Source organism: Podarcis liolepis (genome assembly GCF_965112155.1).
Source record: "Podarcis liolepis genome assembly, chromosome: 7".
Classification (NCBI taxonomy): Eukaryota; Metazoa; Chordata; class Lepidosauria; order Squamata; family Lacertidae; genus Podarcis; species Podarcis liolepis.
This window is the reverse complement of record NC_139561.1, coordinates 89,098,945-89,117,253: the sequence shown is the minus strand read 5'-3', so window position 1 is coordinate 89,117,253 and position 18,309 is coordinate 89,098,945. Positions and strand designations below refer to the sequence as shown.

At 40.9% G+C, this 18,309-nt stretch overlaps 1 protein-coding gene across 7 annotated transcripts in view; it reads right to left on the bottom strand.

Moving 5' to 3' along the window:
- The window catches only part of BICRA (BRD4 interacting chromatin remodeling complex associated protein), a 109,529-nt gene extending 94,299 nt beyond the window's left edge, over nucleotides 1-15,230 (bottom strand). For 3 of the 7 annotated variants that reach the window (XM_083515711.1, XM_083515715.1, XM_083515717.1), the window contains exons 1-2: nucleotides 15,057-15,230; nucleotides 10,728-10,856 (exon numbers count right to left, since the gene is read on the bottom strand). The gene's annotated coding sequence lies outside the window, so the exon portion shown is untranslated. Of the gene's footprint in view, nucleotides 1-10,727; nucleotides 10,857-15,056 lie in introns of those variants that run through there. The other 4 variants (XM_083515714.1, XM_083515709.1, XM_083515712.1 and 1 more) reach the window with 3 other exon arrangements.
- Between the last annotated feature and the right edge of the window lie 3,079 nt (nucleotides 15,231-18,309).

The window sequence follows — 18,309 nt, the reverse complement described above, 5'->3', positions numbered from 1 at the left end:
TACAGCAGCTTCACAACAGAATTTATATGAGTTCTATGCAGAACTCCAGACAGTAATCTGGCTGCTGCATTTTGAATCAGGTGAAGTTGTCTTCAAGGGCAGCCCTGCACGGAATCCAATCTGGAGGTTACCAGAGCATGAAGCACTGTGCCCAAGTCATCAAAAGGGGCCATAGCTTAAGAACTAGCTGGAGCTGGAAATATGTACTCCTAGCCATTGAGGCCACCTGAAGTTCCAGTGACAATACTGGATCCAGGAGTATCCTCAAGCTATGGATTTGCACCTTACAGGAAGTTACAGTCACAATTAAAACAGGCTATCTCCCCACATCTCGGACCCAAGAACTCTGAACACATGATACCTCTGTCTTGTCAGGATTCATCTCAATTTATTGGCTTATTTGAGAAGATTTGTATGCCACCTCCAGCCATCACATCTCCCAAGCACAGCTGTAGTACCTGAATCACCTCTCCTGTTTCAGATGAAATGGAGAGATAGAACTGGGCATCATCTGTATATTTGTGACACCTCACATTAAACCAGCGCCTAGTAGTGTTAAATAGATCAGGGTGGTCCAACATGTGGCTTGCAATGCCTTCTTTGATGGGCCTCTGCAACATTTGATGCCCCCTTCTAGCCCTCGCACTGTTTTCCCAAAGCCGGGTAAGTGAGGCACCAGGTTTTGGGAAAGAGGTGCAAGGCTCTGACAGGGGTCCTGGAGACCTCCCACCTTCTTCCCAAATTAGGGAGTGTGTACTTAGGGATGTACAAATTAGGGAGTAGTGAAGTACCCTTGCAGCCTAGTCAGTATGAAAAGTTGGGCCGCCTGGAAATAGATGCTAAATAGCACAGGGGGCGAGGGGAACCAAAATATTGTGGGACGCCAGACAACTTGAATGGCAGCAATCAATAGCCTCCCATTTATTTATTTGATAAGATTTGTATACCACTTAGTTACACTGGGATTGGATGGGTACTCTATGTGAAGATGTCTTTGAAGGATGCCTGTAAACTTCAGCTTGTCCAGATTGCAGTAGCTAGAATTCTAATCAGAGCTGATTACCAGAAGCATGTGAATCCCATTTTGTAAAACCTGTGCTGGCTCCCTATCTGTTTCTGAGAGTAACTCCAAGTGTTGATCATTACCTTTGAAGCCTAACAGTTAGTACCAGGACATCAAAAGGACCACCTCTTCCCATAGAAGCTTGCTTCCTCATTAAGATGCTCCAGAGGGGTTCTCTTCCACATCTTTTTAATATATGGAATGGGCTGGGATGCAGGAAAGGGCTTTCTCTTGGCTGTGCTTAGCCCAGCCTTCCCTCACCTGGTCCCTTCCAGATGTTTTGGACTATAATTCCTAGTCATTCTTGACCATTGGCCATGCTGACTGCACTGCTGGGAGCTGTAATTCAAAACATCCAGAGGCCCTCAGGTTGCAAGAAGGAAGGCCTATCATCGTGGAACTGCCCCCCACCCAATAACGAGTTCCTCACTCCTTCCCTGGTGGTTTCTTACTGTCTCATGCCTTTTCATTTTAACCTGCCAAACTGTTAACTGTTTTAATGCTCCCTTAAATCTTCTGATTTTAGAGTTCTGCTCTCCCTTTCTCTTAACTGCTAAATTTGTAGTATATTTATTGTCATTGTTAATAAAAACTTTTTTTCCTTGGTGCTTCCCCTGAAAAGGCCCCCAGAGCAGCTTACAGGTTAATTTAAATTCTGTTGTCTTAAATTTAGATGTTGCAAGCTACCTTGAGAATTTTAAAAATGGAAAGGCAGGGTATAAAGGCTTCCAATAAATAATATTTTCATTTGCTGAAATAGTGTAATTACTTTTGATGTTGGGCAACTGAAACAGGATGAAACAAATAGACAAATACTGCCAGAGCAGTGGAAAGATGTGAGCATAAACAGTTATAAATTCACTGGGCTGCACTGAAGAAGCGCTCATTGTGGCCTGGGGCGACCCGAGGTTTAAATTCTTGCACATCCATTAAGCTCACTGGATTCTTTTTCTATACGGTACAGGGTAGTTTTAAGGACAGAATGTTGCGGCTAATATAATCCTGAACTCACTGGAGGAAGTGCAGGTTGCAAATTGTGGTGGCGTAGAACTTTTTATGAAAAGCAGTAAGACTGGGATGATGCAATATACTCACCATCCTGTGTTTGCATTCCTTACAAACATTTTACAATTACACAACCGTAGTATTACAAGCAGAGAGCGGCTAACATCCAGGAGAAAACACTCACAAAAATAGAACCACCAAGATGTAGTCAGGGATGGGGAAGTATAGTGATCATTGCTGCCCACTGGAAGGACTAGCAGTGTTGCCCTGTGCTGGTTTATATATATATATATATATAATAGGTACAGAAGCTATGATAAGCAGTAGGTCAAGGTACAAAGGTCTTTAAGGGAAAGACTGCGAAGAAGGTATATTGCCTGCTGTGATATGTACAGAAGGCAGCTGTGTTCGACTATCAAAAGACACAAGGTGTTAAATGGGTGTGCGGTCCCCAGCTTCTCAAATAAATTTCAAGAAAGCAATAGCTTGCGGGATCCAATTGCAAAAAGAAAGGGGGGGGAGGTAAAATGCAGCGCAACTTAAAAGCTAACTGAACTAGATGGCTAACAGATGAGGTAGGCAACATGAAATGCTGCCTGAAGAATAAAGGAGCAAGAAGCAGAAAGTGTAAAGAAATCTGCTGTCTGGCTACTGATGACCTAAACCAGTGACGTCTACTGAACAATCTGTCCGTTCCTCTTGTTTTTCAGCAATACGCCTTAATCTGAGAAATTATTATTATGCATTTTTGTGCACTGAATTCTACCTTGGTGGAATGAATTCTACCTTCCAGTGTGATGATTACAAAGTGTTTCCAGAAGACTAAATGATACACAGTTAAGAGAATTCCTGAGAGAGGAAAGTCCCAAATGTAACTAGTTTATTAAGTTTCCTGTTTAATTGCATTTAGAAGTATGTAGTTACCCTCCCCAATTATCACAATGCCCAGGAGTAAATTACCCCACAGTAATTCATTTGTGGATGTGCATACACAAGATTATCAGATTCAAAAACTGTAAACCCGAAGATGTGGATTTTTTGAGGAGTGGGGTAGTCAAAGGCAGCAATTATTTTATTAATAATAATAATTACTATTACTGTTGTTTTTGTGGCATTCCTGCATTTGAACCCAACAATGGAATGGAAGCCCTAGAGGTCAAACAGCTTGATTCACAATTGAATTAAAATGGAGGGGTGGAGGGAGAAATACAACTCCAAATCTAGAAAGTAGTATGAAGAAAGTGAATTGATTCTTCTCTTTATTTCAACTCACTATTTCTTCATTCTCCACAATGTACAGGGAATCCTGCTTTGGGAGTTGGGGCCTCTTCTCCCTTGTTAAAGTTGCAAAGGATCACAAAAAATGAAGGACTTCTTATGCAGTCTTATTCCTCAGTGTCCTGAAATCTAATGTGTTCTGCTTACTGGGGAGGGAAAGGTTTTTTTCTTGCTGACTCCAGAGTGTAGAAACACATCAGGTGTGCTTCTATTCTGCCACATTCCTTGGGTGAGGGCCAGGGGAAGCCACCTTTTCCTCAACCCAGAAAACATAGAGAATCAGACTATATTTATTGAGTGTAAATCATTGCTTCCTTGCTAGTGATTAGGTGATACAAGCCACGCCACTGCCTGTTTAAACCACAGATACTGGGCTGAGTGTTTGGGCAACTGCGCCTCAAAGAATATTCATTTCCTCCTAGCTCTATTTCCCCCTAAACCCAGCTTTGTCTGAACAGGATGAAATTTAAGTACCACAGTTTAACTAAGTCTGGACCAAGATGAAAGTCCTACTAAACCACACACTGAAACTTTTTTGTGTATTTTAAGTCACTTGTGTGTGCAAATGAATTCATAAGGATTTATTTAGTTTAAAGGCCTATTACTTTTAAGGAAAGAAAATCTGTTGAGTGCATTTGCATTTAAAACCAGTATTAGAAGGAGTGCCACAAAGAACTCAATGCATAGCTGCAGGGGAGTATTGGGGATGTACAAGGATGCTCTTTGAGCTTGGTGCAGGGTGATGGCTAGTCTCAACTAGCCCCTCAAGTGTTGTGAATAAATAAATAGAATGAGTTCCCCAAATTGGATACAGAAAATCTGCACTTGGATAGTTTGGAGATTTGAAAAACCAATGGGGAACTTATTTGCACATAACACGTTGCATCAAACTAAGTCCTAGTTAGAGGAGACCCATGGAAATAATTGGACTGAAGTTAGTAATGACAACTGATTTCAACAGGTTTACTCTGTGAAGGCCTTAGAATCCACCCCACTACAATCATAATGAAGGACAATGTTCTCAAGCTGCAACTTTTACCTCTGGAGCATGGCAAAAAAAAAATAATGCAAGTGAAACAAGGGTAACATGCTGATTAGTTAGAAGTCAACTGGCTTCCCCTCCCTTTTAAACAAAATAGTAAGTGGCCAGAACAAAATAGGTATAGGATGGGAACAGGAAGCAAACATTATTAACTAAGGAAATAGGATGGGGGACTTCCTGTTCCAAACAAAGCTACAAACTATAAGCAAATTTCTTCTTGGGCTTATGGCTTGTGGTTTATCTGAAGGAGACAAATCATGATCCCTGAGGACACAACACACTAAGTCAAACCATGGCTTAGCTCACAACAGCAGAACTGGACAAGCAAAGTGGCCAGAATCCCCTTTCTAAGAGCCCACATTTGTGCTAAGCCATGGTTTGGCTCAGTGTTAAATGTGACCTGAATCAATGTCTTCCAAAGATCCTGAATAAAACTTTTCCCATTCAGTCTAAGTTACACTTTTCAACAAAACTGGCCACTATTTTGTAAATTGGAATCAGTATAGAACAGATGAACTGGTGACTCTGCAGATGTTATGTATGAAATATGCTTGTATATAGGATATTGTATGTAAATATAAAAACCTAAATACTAATTGAAGAACTCATTTCCCATAGGTATGCCATGAAGTCCCATTGCCACATTTTCTGCTCCCTTCACATCTGTCTTTGTTTCTGAATTAGTTACTGAGAGCTTAATAGCACAGGAGGCCAGATTTGGCCCAGTGGCTGCTGGCTGTTGACCATCATTTAGAGTTTCATTCACAAAAAGTACACTACCTATGATTTCAACTAAGTCAACATTCTCAAAGTGTGAAGCAAGACCTCCTTGGAAGACTAAATCTCTTTCCCAACCAAAGTGTTTATTTGACAAGGTAAACAAAAAGTGGAGTTGCACTCCACCTGACCCTTCTCAGTCTGAGTGATACAAACAGCACACATGTTTCACTCCTCGTGACAATCCTATTTTGGTTACCTTTTTGCTACCTCCACCGTAATGAATGCAGAAGAGCTAAAGTGGATTTGCTCCCTCAACTTACTCAGTTGTAGCACTGACACAATGGAATGCTCTCCGTAGAGTGATTACCAAAGTGTTTCTTTATGCTTTAATATTGGCTGGATTCCCCCCCCCCCCCATTTCTATGTTGTTAGCTTCTTTCGACTTCCCCTACACTGCAGGAAGAAAAGTGTGACAGTTAAAAATAAATACATTTTGCAAATCCAGTTGCCAATAGTTTGTGGCCATGAGCAATCACCTTCTGCCATATTTTTGTTTTTTGTTTTGCTTTTATTTCAGTCAGGGATACTCCATTTCCATTTTATTTTTCAAATAGTCACTCTGACAAAAACTGGATACCCTTGAGATAATACAATGCATACATATTTGTGCCTGAATATTTACACACATACACTTGCAATCAGGAAGTTTCACTAAGAGACCTAAATAGTCACATGACAGTTTAACAAGCCTTGTTTTTCTTTCACCCTATTTCCCCTCATGTAATTTCTTTCAAAACAATAGCTTAGTCTTTAAAACTAAGGCTGTGAGTTTGGGATAAAAGTATATATTTGGTAGGGTTAAAAGTCGAAGGCACACTTGTTCATGTTTTGGAGCCATTTTGGCTCTGGTATGTTATTGTCATAGGGTAGAAATAAAACATGAAGAATGCTCTTTTTCTGCTAATATTTATTTAATTGCAAGCAGATTTGTTCTTCAGAATCTCAAAAAGACATCTATTGAGATTTGGATGACATGCAAACTAAAGCTAAAATCAATTAACCATTTAAAGCAGATGACTTAATAAACAAAACTCAACGTGTAAACCTTTAGCAATTTGTATCAGTAAAAGCCTCATTTCACTTAAGCATATACCCCTATCTGTCTAAGTTGTGGGCCACTCAAAAACCTGGCAAGACCCTGAAGGAACATGGTATTACATCACAGATCTACATGCTTTAAATATGAGGTTCTACAACTGCCTACCAAGAAAATTCAACAACTGAATTTTTGTAGATTAGTATGATTTAAAATTGTCTGTTCTTGGTGATTTACATCATTTCCAATTTTAAATTCATGTATTTCCAGAACAAGAGTCTATACCAGCTGATTGCTGTAACTATTAAAATGTATTGGGTCGGAAGTAAATAAAGCCTTTATGCTACCCAGAAGCATAATCCAAAACCTTCCAAGCCAAAACAGCCTTTGAACTGCAAAATTATATATGCCAAGCCACTCAGAAGCTGTCTGGGCAAGTAAGCAGTATAGCAATTAATAAATAAAAAAATAAGAAAGGAGGTAGGAGGAAACATGAAATTAATGGATTTCTATTGGTGCTATTGTCCCGAGCACACCCAGCCCAAAGAGGACAAATGGTTGATAGTTTAATTCTTTATTAACAAAGCACACATGGTAGCTCCTAAGGTGCACAGAACATGGGAACAAACTTCTGGTGACTAAGTAGCTGGCATCCCCTGCCCAGGCTTGTGCTCCAAGCTGGACTCTTGGAGCAACAGCAGAACCATGCCTCTACCCAAACTAAAGCACCCTCGTCTGATAGTACATGCACAAGCATCCTGTGAATTCTCCTAAAAGGAAGTTTCTGTTGTGTCTGTCTTTTCAAGCCCCTCCTAATCCTGGGTCCTGGTCTAAGAAATTATTTTGAAAACAGTATGTTTTCTGATAGAGAAAATGATGCTGAGATACAGCAGTTCTGCAAACCCAAACAGGGTGGTATCCTTACTGCAGATATATGAATCTCCTGCATGGTCAACAAACCTCTATCTCTGTAGCTAGTACAGAGCTAGTTTCTGGATTATGGTATAAAGCCCCCCCCCATTTTGTTTATTAAGGTTATACTCCTTCCTCCTATTGCAATCAAGGTGGTTTACAAACATTAAGTAACCAATCAGTAAAACATAGCATTAAAAACCAACGCATGTCCAATAGATTTGTCCACTAAAACACCATTGAAGTATCTCAACTGAGTCAGCTGACACCCAATAGAATAAAAATGCCTTCAATATGCACCAAGAGAGATCAAAAGAGAGTGGACCAAACCTCAAGACAGCAAGTTTCACAGTTGGGCATAGCCACAGAAATGTTTCTCTCCTAACCCTCAACCAACCATATCTCTAACACAGGCACAGGCAAACTTGGCCCTCCAGATGTTTTGGGACTACAACTCCCATGATTCCTAGCTAACAGGACCAGTGGTCAGGGATGATGGGAATTGTAGTCCCAAAACATCTGGAGGGCTGAGTTTGCCTATGCCTGCTCTAACATCATTAGGATATTGAGAAGAGCCTCCCTTGCAGATCTTAAACTAACAGGAAAAGTTGCATGAGAAGAGAAAGATCTCTAGACTAAATCACTGAGGGCTTTAAAGGTCATAACCAGGACTTTGAACTGTGCCGAGAAACAAACTGGAAGCCAGGGCAGTAAAAATAATGTGCTCCAAAGGCTGAGTGCCCATCAAGACCCTTGTGGTTACATTCTGGACCAAGTGAAGATTCTTCAAAGGCAGCCCCGTGTAGAGTGCACTGCAGTCATCAAGTCTGGAAGTAACTAAAGCATGTGTCACCATAGCCAGGATATAACCTCCCATGGATGGATGCATCTAAAACACCAGCCTAAACTGGGCAAATCATTCCAAACCCCAGCTGCTACCCTTGCATCTAGGGGCAAAGCCGGGTCTAAGAGTACTCCCCAATTCTGAACTTCTTTTTTCAGATCATCACCAAAACTGCCGTTACAAATGACCATTATCTGAAAACCTTCTCTTGATGATCTCTTTATGCATATAACGGGGTGGGGGAGCTCCTACTGGAAGATCAGATAGTTTTTAAAAAAAAACTTGGAGGGAGAGGGTGTCAATAACATTCTTAAACCTCTCAAGCATCCTGCCATACAAATAAAAGATGCATTCCAGGTTTTCTTGCGTTTTGTGATTAAGAAATTCAGTTCATGTACTGTATTAATATCCTGAAATATTTGGCATTAAAGGGACACTATAAGAACAGTGTTCCAAACAAAACGGCAAGAATTGAACCTATTAGTGTTTTCAAGTGATGAACAGTTCTAGAGAACTTGAAAGCTTGCACACTATTTTCTGATATTTTGGTTGGCCCAATACAGGTATTGTCGTAATAAGGATTTTGGAATTTTCTTATGGGCCCACGCGGCTACCGTTATTTTCTACTTGTCAAGTATTAGAAATACATTTACTATTTGGTGGGAGAGAAATATAAATAATAAAAGTTCAACTCATACTGTTAATATCAGCATCAACGGGCACATGGTAATTTGGCACAACAAAAAGGCAGAACAACTTCTAAGGCACAGTTGTGGAAAACATACCATATGTTCTTTAAAAACAAGCAAATAAAAAACAACAACAACCCTTACTTCTCCTTTTTGAAAAGCAGAGGTGGGAAGATATTCAGAATTGTTCCAGTTGATCTTTTTAAAAAAGACATGGCAATAATTGGATTTTTTTCCCCAGCAAGCACAAACAATATAGAATTCAAATCTTGTCCTAGAATTCTGATTCTAAGACTTTGATCTTATCCACATTTACTTGGCTATCTGGGTGATTTTGATGGGACATTCTTTAAAACAAATGTGTTTAGGATCATAGTGTGAGTAATGTCATCTGTACACATTTTTAGCCAGGTAATTTCAGTGAAACAGTTGACTGGTTGAGCACTTAAGTAAAAAATCAGGAATCTAGCAAGTAAGTGAACCTGAATTACAAGCAAAACAAACTCCAACTCATATAACTATGACTTTTCATTTTAGATCAGTGTAGTTACTTTTATAAACAACCAAATAAAAAGGAAAACCTCTCCTTATATTGAATATATTCAGATACCCCAAACAATCAAGTATATGATTTTGGGCAAATCCACTACAATACTTCAACTCCTTTCAGTGAACTGAACACTCAGCTTTACTGTATAACGTTTTGATATATATATATAGTATCAATGCTCCTGATATAGTCACTACAGAGATGTCCATAGAATATGAATCTGATCATGGCGAAGAAGAGCTGTTTTAGAAGCACTTTTGAAAAACACTGGATTTACAAAACATATACAGAATCACCTCTCATGCTTTGCGGTTTGTTTATTATTCTGAACTCAGAGGTATGCAATTCTTTGGATAAACTCCAGAAGAGATTGGACAACTAACTGGGACATATAGAACAACAGGACAGGGCAGGACAGAGAACCAAAGTTTGTAATGTATTGCAAATATGTACACAAACATATAAAAAGAAGCAAAACCCAAACATAACTGTGTTGGGGGGGGGCAGCCATAATTCACACACAAAATGCACATCTGAAAACCAAAAAATATGTTTTTATTTCCTGGAAATATATATGCTCAGGACAACACAAGAATGGATCGCAGGAGCACAACATACCATTTGACTACCAAAAAAACCCCAAACATTGAAAATTTCTATCCAATGTATTATCACTGAGTTGTATTGTTGCTTTTTTTGAACCAAATCAGCACAAAACAAACAAGCAGCGGTTTACAAGACAAGGCCAGAGGCTCAAGTTTGAGATTTCATAAAGAGGTGGAGAGAAGGTTAATAGAGGATAACCCGTATTTGGCAGGTCTTCCTTGTTTTTACAGAGCTCAAGAATTAATTTTTACTATAGTGTTTGGATATGTCTTAAAAAGCAAATACCTATAACACTGGATTTCCCTTTTCAAATTTGACACCAAGGAAAATAGTCATTTTTTTGTGCTTTATATCCCACCATCCAAGCAATCAAAAACCAAGCGAAAAGACCCATCTGCTAGGGGCATCCTTTGCTTTTATTTTGGAGGTGGAGTGGGGGTGGGGAAAGAGAAATAGACGATGCCTTTGCAACCGGGAAATCAAAACCCGACACATAACCATCCGACGCTGCGAATTATCATCTCTTCTCTTTTTCCCCTTTTCCCCAAAGCGCCCCCCCCCAATCTGGTGGAGAAGGAAAACCTATTCTAGAAGGCTGTGGGGATATGCGAAATAAGAGATGGGGGTGGGGAGAGAACCTCCCAGCGCCCCCTCTTCGGCCACAACGATTAGAACGTTGTGTATCATTTTATAAAGCTACATTGTATTCTGTAGACGTGCCCTGCAGACGCAGTAATATGAGGCTGTTTGGGGGGAGAACTGGATTGGGGGAGCGATGGAAAGAGATCAGGGCTGCTACCCAAGGAGGGGGGGACACGGTTCCCTTTCCCCCCAGGTTTTTTTCGCCCTGTCACAGCCCTGAGTTGCAGGTAGAGAGAGTTAAGAGATTTAAAGAGAAATTGCTACATTGTAACAAACTCACCGTGATGTTTGAGCAGCAGTCAGCGCGGGGTCTCCGAGACATCCCCGCACGGGCTCCGGAGGCAGGACCCCAGCAGGCACAGACTCATAGAGGGTCAGCCAAATGCCTGATTGCAATGGAGCGAGGCGTCTAAAAAAAGGAGGGGTAGGCAAAAGATTAAAAAAAATAAAAGGACGGAAGGCAAGGGTTTAGGGAGGGGGGAAGGTAACATACAGCTAAATTTTTATTTTACGTTTTAAAAGAAACGATGAAAAAAAAAAAGCCACTTCCCTCCACCCCTTTCACTTAATTTGCATTTGTGTTGCCCCACCCCCCTCTCTCTTTCAAAATAGCCACACGCGCGCGCACGCTCAAAGGAGAGCCTCCGACGAAGACATTATTACCACGGGGCTGTCAAGCGCGGGGTGAATTAAAGGTACAGGCACACCAAGCGACCTTCATGATTGACGTGCCTTTCAAGCTAAGCTTCGCATCCCCAGGAGGGAAGAGCTCGGCGCAAGCAGACGGAGGGGGGTGGGTGGGAGCGTTTTCAGACCTTACGCGGGTGGAAAGCATGGGTGGGATCTTAATTCGAAGCGAGCTTCTTAATAACAACCAATTTCAACTTAAGAAGAAAAAGCTCAACTCGTATTGAACAAAGAGAGAAGGAGCACTTGTCGTTTCTATGAAATGTGAATGATTGAGAGCAGATTCGCATTAGAGGGCTTTTGGCTGAAACTGCTAACATCCCCACCAGAGGTTTAAAATGACACTTTTATATGAGAGCCACCCACTCATTTAAGCAACTACAGCCCCAAGTGTACTAATTCCAGCAACTGTATTCTTAAGCATACATGGGAGTAAGCCCTGCTGAACTCTGTAGGACTTGCATCTCAATACGCACACTTAAGGTCACTGGGCATATTAGAAAAGGCCAACTGTTTGAGAGTCATACTGCCTGCAAAGGTAATTGTAACACACACTTTACAGAAGCCAGAACACTAATCCAGGTGTGGGAAACCTCTGCTTCTCCGGATATTGCTGAACTACAACTCCTATCATCCCTGGTCATGGACATGCCTGATGGGAGTTGTAGTTGGGCACAGTTGGGGTATGATCTGTCTTCTCTTCACCCCTAAATTACAGGACTTGGGGTGTACTAATTAAATTATATTTCCTACTTATACCAGACCATATTGGATTCTATGGGTGCAATCCTGTGCAAATGTAGTTTGTGTGTGTGTCCCAGTTCTTCTGCCTTCTACTACTACTCTCAACTCTTGTAAGAGCTTCCCTGCCCGAAAAGGCCATCATCTTCAAATCCCTTTCATCTGCACGTCTCTTCAAAATCACCATCACATCACCTACTCTGCCATCTGTGGCAGGCTGAGTTAACCCTACTGGCTATTCATTCTTCCTTATTCCTCATTTCACTACTCTTAACCTAGCCTGCTCCTCGAAACAAAATAAAAAAAATTCCTTCCAGTAGCACCTTAGAGACCAACTAAGTTTGTTATTGGTATGAGCTTTCGTGTGCATGCACACTTCTTGAGATGAAGCCACAAGAACTAATGCCACTTTTGATTAGTGTGTATTTATGTTTAGCATTATCTGTCAAATGCTAAGTGCAGCGTTTTGGGAACATGTAAAACTGCTCCATGCAGGCACATATGGGACTTGGTGGGACCAGATTAGAACGGCAGGTGCTCATGGATTTTTGTGTGGAATGTAGAGCAAACCATATTGGTACCACTGCTTCATTAGGCACAATGCGAGTGGGGAGGGCACAGGTTCTCCATTCCTGCCAGACTACAACTAATGCATGCATTTGAGGACTGGAGGAAACCCTGCAACTTCTGAAGTTCTACGGTAATCATGACATTAGCACAGGAACATAGGAAGCTGCCTTATACCAGGTCCACCTAGCTCAGTGTTGTCAGCACTGACCAGGATTTTCAGATGGCTCTCTCCCAGATTGAACCGGGACCTTCTGCATGCAAAAAAGATGTCATAGCATTCAGCATTGGCCCTCAAAGTGAGCATAGAGCAGTGGTAATAAGAGACCCAGAAAGTTTCTCTGTCTATAAATAGTTCATGAACTGTTGTGGCCATGTTCTTTCTTTCGTTCTGCTAAACAGCAGATAAATGTTTAGAAATGTATAGTGATTACACATCTTACTTTGTTTGAATGGGCACGTGTTCATTTGTTTGCATGAGTAGTGTAATGGACATTACCTACCCCATATTTCATCTACTGGCTACACCCAGCCTTTCCTTTGTGGTTTCTGGGAATTTAAGGTGCAATTCTGTACACATGAATAAGTCTTTTGAACTCAGTGAGGCTTGCTTTCCAGAAGACACAAGACTGGACTGCACAGTCAAAACACCACAGAAACAAAACAACTAATAACGAAATAAGTATGTGTTAATAACAATAAAGCAATTTTTAATGTACAACGTTCTAGCTATAATGCATAAAACACAGAGGGGCAAGTTTGATATTAAACAGGAGATATTCAAATCAACCATTTCTAATACCTTTTGCAGACAGAAAAATAATTATAGTATAAAACTGATAGCAGGTTATACTGCAAGGGTAGCCAATGTGGTGACCTTCAGATGTTGTTGGACTACAATTCCTATAAGCCTCAGCCAGTATGAACAGTACTTGGGGATTGTGGGAGCTGTAATTCGACATCTGAATGGCATCCTATGGGCTATCTTTGTATGTATCCTACTGTATCCACGAGGATTTATTCTTTAGGAAGTGTGCACAGGATTCCAGCTAAGAAACTGAATAATAAAAAAGTTTAGTTAGTTCAGTAGAACTTAAAGATAAGCATGTTTATAATTACTTCTGGAGATTTTGCTTAGCTGCTCTAGAACGGAGTATTCAATGCATACTCTCTGGTTATGGTTTACTAATCAAAATAAATGTACCTTATCTCATAAATACATAAATACTAACTGAGCCTGCTATAGAAAAAATATTGTTAATGCCCTATATTCAGTGCAGCTACGAAACTGTACCAAAAAAGACAGGAGGCTGAATCTGGTGGTTTGTAGTGAAGTAAACATATAGCAGACAATAATTGGACTATACATAAATACATTCACATAGTTCACAACTCATGCACTTCTAGATAGTATTTAGTTGTTCCTCTATCAAGCAGCTTCCTGCTAGATTTCGTTAGTACCAAAGCAAAACAAAAGCAAACCCAAGTCATTGCTGTGCAGTGCTTCACTCCCTATTACTCTTCTAAAGCCAGTCACATAAGTAAATGTAATCGGGACAACTCTTAATTACTGTTTTGCATGCTTTATCCAGCAAGACACACGGCCAACACACGCATTTGAAACAAGCCAAGGCTTTCTGAGTACAGTACTATATGCAGATGCTCCCAATTCCAAACTAACAGCCAGACAGGCACCGTCTTAAACGGGCTGTGAGATCAGGCAGCTGAAAGCACAGCTCAGGAAAGGGTCCTCGGCGTACTAATTAAAAACTGGTTTTGCCGGAGAGAGAGTTCTCCTGATTGGTCAAAAGTGGAGCAGATCAGAAAGTAATGGGATGGGCTAAAGGCAGCACCCGTCACCCTGATTAGACAGGTTAAATATGATTGACTAGCGTGGGTAATTAATAAGGGGGTAGGGCTTTCTGCTATGTTTATACCCTGCGATTGGCTGGATTTGAATTATCTCTTACATTCTGTTTAAACTTGGGTGGGACTCGCTTTGGTGCTCTATAAAAGGCAGAGCTGCGAGCGTGGAGGCAAACGAGCAAGGTGAGAGTTTGAAAAGAAGGCAGGATTTTAGCAGCTTTGCTCTCCCGGATCATTTCAATGGAGCAGAAAAACCACGTTTTCCACAGCGTTTTTGTAACATATCCGATTGGGAGTTTTTTTTAAAAAAGCTGAGAAAGGAAGAGATTGAAGAGGGTTTTCTGCTCTACACGGCCATTTGCAGTTTCATAAAACAAAACAAACGTGCCGGTCCACTACTGCCGGTGAACTTAAATGCAGTACATTAATAAACGAATCAGAAATAGTTTAACTTTGGACTCGATCACGGATTGTAGCTTGGGATAACACTCCCGATTGCGCCTGGGGATGCATCTCGGAAGCAAGAGCCATTGCAGCCGTACAGTCTACTCCTATGCAGTTCACAATATGGCAGGGTTTTACAGTGGGAGTTATTTTGCTAATGTTAGTTTTTAAGCATTTTTTTAAAAACAAATGTGCACAGATACACTCGCGCCTGAGCAGGACAGTGGGAAGACATTCATTCTGAACACGTTTCGAAAACTAAACTTGTAAAAACAACAACGAATTTGTATGGATCGGGGAGTACCTGAAACTCACTGGTGGAGCATATGTGCATTGCACGCAGAAGGTTCCAGTTTCAGTCCTCTTATCTCCAAATTCCCCTTATCTGAAACGAGAGTTGTTGCCAATACAGTAGTGCAAAAAACGTTGTGCCAGGGAGGTCAATGGCTTGACTTGGTGTAAAGCAACTTCCTATGTTCCCAGGGCATGCTGGGTAGGTGGGGAGGGGAGTAGGGCTGCTTATCTCTAGATATGCCGTAGGCATATGCTTGTCAAGCCTTGTTCCACACCACACTTACTGATAGGGAAAACAAGGAAAATCACATCCCATAGAGTTAGACACAAGTGATTTGGATGAGATCTATTCTCAACAGAAGCACTACATTGAAAGACATCTGGATTCTATACAACACATGAGCAACAGCTGTACGTTTGCTGTACTGCAATGGTTATGCTGTAAGTAACATGCAGGCTAGACTAGTATTGCTCCAGTTTCAGTTGCCACATCCTTGCTTCCCCAGAGAAATTATGAACCCAACATGTAATCTTGATTGGGTCCCAGTTTGTTTCTGGACACAGTCAAAATTATAACAACTTAAAGCTGGTTTTGAGTTATAAAGTCCTAAGCAATCTGGGACAAGTGTACCTGAGAGACTGCATTTTCTCATATGAACCTATGCAGCAGCTAAGCTTGTTGGAAGTACTTCTGCCTTCAGAGAGGACTCTTTTTTTCTGCTGGTTGTGCAATAAAGGTTAATGCTCTCTTCCAGATAATATCAGCTGGGGAAGTCTGCCCTATTTACTCAAGAATTTGGTGCTTCAAAAATTGAAAAACACTAAACTGGCAATAGTCCCATTGCATACTTGTTTACTTATTATTTTTATTTATAGACGTATTCATTTACTGCCAAATCACAAAACATGTCAAAACAGTTTACAACATTAAAAAGATTAAAATCATAAAAAATAAAAGCAATTAAAAAGCAAAAGTTTAAAGCAAGCATGAATAAACCATTGTGGCATATGTATTCTGAATTGCCTATGCAGGCCTAGTGGAATAAAATGTTTTTCGGCATGCATTTAAAAGTTGGGACAAAAGGAACTCACTGAATCTCTATTGGCAGGGTACCAATTCAGGGAATGATTAACGATGCTCCTACCGATGATTCCAGTAATCAAGCTGGAATATAGGCAATCGTGGAAGTACCCTCGACCTAAGTTGTTTGGGGCTTTGTAAATTTATGCAAGGAACTTGGCTCAGAAGTAGATGAGCAGCCAGTGTAGCTGCTTTAACAAAAGTTCCACGTGTCCTTGGCCAGAAGCTCCCATCAGCGGTCTGCATCAGCTGGAGCTTCTGAACTAAACCCAAGGGCAGCCCCACATAGAGCACATTGCAGTAATCCAGCCTCGAGATGACCATTGCTTGGTTGGGCTATCCCTTGTCCAGGAATGGCTGTAGTCCTCTAACCGCTATTATACAGTGAAAAGGAGCAGATAGGCAGAAGATAACAAATTTACAACTAGAATTGGACACTTACTTTGTTGTATTAGTGATCCCTTTTTTATCCTCTTCCTTCCTTTCTCTCTCTTTTTAAGATGATATAGCTGACTCCAGATTTTTGTTTTCCCAGCAGGAATAGAGTAACAGCATGGTAATGCAATCCTGCCCGCCCTTCCCCCATTGGTATGGGTTAGAGTGACCATTATTATTGGCAGGGGAGCAATTGCCATTTATTAGAACATATATCATGTGTCCCTGCAGTTTGAAGTGAAAGGGCCTTGTTGGTGGTGCCTCCCTCGCTATGAAACACTCTTTGTAAAGAAACTCACCCAACACCCCTATTATCCATTAAGGCCAGACTAAGACATTTTAAAGGATGCGGGTGGGGCTGTGGTCTAAACCACAGAGCCTAGGGCTTGCCTATCAGAAGGTCAGCGGTTCGAATCTCCTGTGACGGGGTGAGCTCCCGTTGCTCAGTCCCTGCTCCTGCCAACCTAGCAGTTTGAAAGCACGTCAAGTGCAGGTAGATAAATAGGTACCCCTCCGGCAGGAAGGTAAACGGTGTTTCCATGCGCTGGTTTGTCAGAAGCGGCTTAGTCATGCTGGCCACATGACCCGGAAGCTATCTGCGGACAAACACCGGCTCTCTTGGCCAGTAAAGCAAGATGAGCGCCGCAACCCCAGAGTCATCCGTGACTGGACTTAACAGTCAGGGGTCCCTTTATCTTTTTAAGACATTTTATTCTCCCAGACTGCTTAAGTTCTTGCTATTTTAGTCCCTGCGGTATGGATGGTGGTTTTAGATCCCCTGTTGATGGCTCTTTTTAGCACCTGTGACCTGCATTGTATTTTATTGTTTTGGACTTTTTGTACTGGAATTTTTACAGTGGATGAGATTTTTAAGATTTATTGTGGGGCTTCAGTGTGATGTTTTTAATTGGTTTTATACAATGTCTGTATAGTTAAAGCTATGTTTTCCCCAGTAGTGATGTATGGAAGTGAGAGCTGGAACATAAAGAAGGCTGATCACTGAATAATTGATGCTTTTGAATTCTGGTGCTGGAGGAGACTCTTGAGAGTCCCATGGACTGCAAGAAGATCAAACCTCTCCATTCTGAAGGAAATCAGCCCTGAGTGCTCACTGGAAGGACAGATCCTGAAGCTGAGGCTCCAATACTTTGGCCACCTCATGAGAAGAGAAGACTCCCTGGAAAAGACCCTGATGTTGGGAAAGATGGAGGGCACAAGGAGAAGGGGACGACAGAGGACGAGATGGTTGGACAGTGTTCTCGAAGCTACCAGCATGAGTTTGACCAAACTGCAGGAGGAAGTGGAAGACAGGATGCCTGGCTTCTCTGGTCCATGGGGTCATGAAGCATCGGACATGATTAAACGACTAAACAACAACAACAATGTCAGAGAACTCACTTTATGAGATGTCTAACAATAAATAAATATTCTGAAACAGAACAATATTTCTTCTGAATTAAAATTAGATCAGCTGTTTATAGGGTAATCATATTAATTTACTAAATTGTAGGTATGTATAATAATGATAAATAATAATAAAGCAGGACTTGAAATCAGAATATAATTGTTATCAATGAAACTATTTCTTAAAGAAAGTAAGAAAATATATAGAGTTAAATACAACTATTTCACATCAAAAACATGAGAAAAATCAGGAATTAAATTGATTTCAATGAAAACAAAAATTTACACTGGAGAAATTAAAAGGATTTTCATCACTAATACACCAGGCACAATTAACATGAAC